The sequence below is a fragment of the Geospiza fortis genome, unplaced genomic scaffold (assembly GCF_000277835.1).
Source record: "Geospiza fortis unplaced genomic scaffold, GeoFor_1.0 scaffold1087, whole genome shotgun sequence".
In the NCBI taxonomy this organism is placed as follows: Eukaryota; Metazoa; Chordata; class Aves; order Passeriformes; family Thraupidae; genus Geospiza; species Geospiza fortis.
Genome location: NW_005055088.1, coordinates 20,293 through 22,415, shown reverse-complemented (window position 1 = coordinate 22,415; position 2,123 = coordinate 20,293). Strand labels below are relative to the sequence as shown.

The 2,123-nt window shown below is 45.9% G+C and overlaps 1 protein-coding gene across 1 annotated transcript in view; it reads right to left on the bottom strand.

Annotated features, from left to right (window-relative positions):
• The window catches only part of LOC115949214 (Fc receptor-like protein 4), a gene marked incomplete at its 3' end in the record, with an annotated part of 8,919 nt that overhangs the window by 1,433 nt on the left and 5,363 nt on the right, over positions 1-2,123 (bottom strand). The gene's annotated exons all lie outside the window — the stretch shown is intronic.

The following is a 2,123-nucleotide window of genomic DNA, read 5'->3' as shown; positions in this document are numbered from 1 at the left end:
GTTCCCTTCCCAAATTCCCATGAAATAATTGCATTCCGAGCATGGGAAATTGAGAATCATCCAGTTCCCTTCCCAAATTCCCATGAAATAATTGCATTCCGAGCATGGGAAATTGAGAATCATCCAGTTCCCTTCCCAAATTCCCATGAAATAATTGCATTTCAGGCATTGGGAATTTCAAATCCTCCTGTTCCCATCCAAAATTCCCCCCAAACTATGGTAAAATTGCCTTCTGGGCATTGGGAATTTTGAATCCTGCAGCTCCCGTCCCAAATTCCCATGAAATAATGGCATTCGGGGCATAGGGAATTTGGAATCCTTCAGTTCCCCTCCCAAATTCCCAAGGAATAAGGGTATTCTGGGTGTCGGGAATTTAGAATGCTCCAGTTCTCCTCCCAAATTCCCACCAAAACTATGGAATAATTGCATTCTGGGTATCAGGAATTTCAAATGCTTCAGCTCCCTTCCCAAATTCCCCATGGAACTCCTATGGAATACTGGCATTCCGGACGTTGGGAATTTTGAATCCTGCAGTTCCCCTCCAATATTCCCAAGGAATGAAAGTGTCCCAGGCATTTAGAATCCTTCAGTTCCTCTCCCATATTCCTATCAAATTCCCATGGAATGGGAATTTCCCATCAAATTCCCATGGATTTCTCACCCTTGTGTACTGTTGCTACTATGAATCCAGAAAAGGTATCAGGAGAAACATGGACATATTTAAAAGTCCCAAAGCTTGAAAAGTGTGTTACATCTGTTTGCCAGATGTCATTAGGTTTCAACCCTTGTGAGTTGGTACCTAGCATTTGTGGCAAAGAAAGAGTCTGCTGACACTGTGAGCAAGGATTCGCCCCATCCCGTGCTTGTGGCAAAAGCAGATGGAATTGTTTTCCCAGTGCTCGGGCATTGTGATGGTAGGCATCATGAGAAAGTTTGGCCTGCCCTAACTTTTGTGGTATAGTGACTGTCATGGCGAGGGCATCCGCCTTCACATCACCTTCCACTACAGGTCCAGGCAGAGGGGTGTGTGATCTAAAGTGCAGAAGGTTGTATTGCTAAGACCTGTGAAGTGAAAAGTTGTACAGAGAGGTTAATAGCAGAAAAAGAACTTTGTCAGAGACTTCCTTCAGGAATGAGTGCTGAATTCTCTCAATGATTCCTGTAACATAAGGAGAATCACAAACAATGTTAATACAGCCCCGGGACATCTCAGGGACAGCCCTGGACATTCCTGGCGTCTTCCTGGGGGTCATTCCCAGGGATATCCCCAGGACAGCCCGCGGACATTTTGGGGACATCCCTGGGACATCCTGAGGAATTCCTGGTGACATTCCCAGGGACATCCCAGGGCATTCCCTAGATCAGTAAAATCAGGATCAGGAACAACGGGATCCAGAAAATCAGGATCAGGAAAAGTGGGATTGGGAAAATGGGGATTGAGAAAATTGGGATCAGAAAAGTGGGATCAGGGAAAGTGGGGTCAGGGAAAGCAGGATCGGGAAAAGTGGAATTAAAACATTTGGGATTGGGAAGATCGAGATTGGGAAATTTGGGATACGGAGAATCGGGCTCAGGAAATTCAGGACCAGGAATAGCAGGATTGGGAAAATCAGGACCAGGAAAAGTGGGATTGGGAAATTTGGGATCGGGAAATTTGAGATCAGGAAAAAGGGGATCAGGAAATTCGGGACTGGGAAATTGGGGCTCAGGGAATCAGGAGATGCCCACAAAAGCCACGTCCTGGCGGGATTTGAGGATCCGCAGCCGATCTGTGAGCTGCCGCAGAGGCTGAGCCTCCTCCTGGATCCGCTGGAATGCTTCGGTGCCAATGATGAGCGAGGCCGGGGATCAATCCCTGGGAATTCTGGGGGACACGGATGGGGATCAGAGACAGGGGAAAAAAATCCCAGATTTTGGGGGGGAAAAAACCAACATTTTCAGCCCAAAAAATCCTGTTTTTTTTTTTTTTAATATCCTGAATTTTGGAGGGAAAAACCCCTGACTTTTCAATGAAAAAATCCTGAATTTTGGGGAAAAAAATCCTGAATTTTGAGGGGAAAAATACTGAATTTTCAGTCAAAGAATCATGAATTTTGGGGAAAAAAATCCTGGATGGGGGGGGG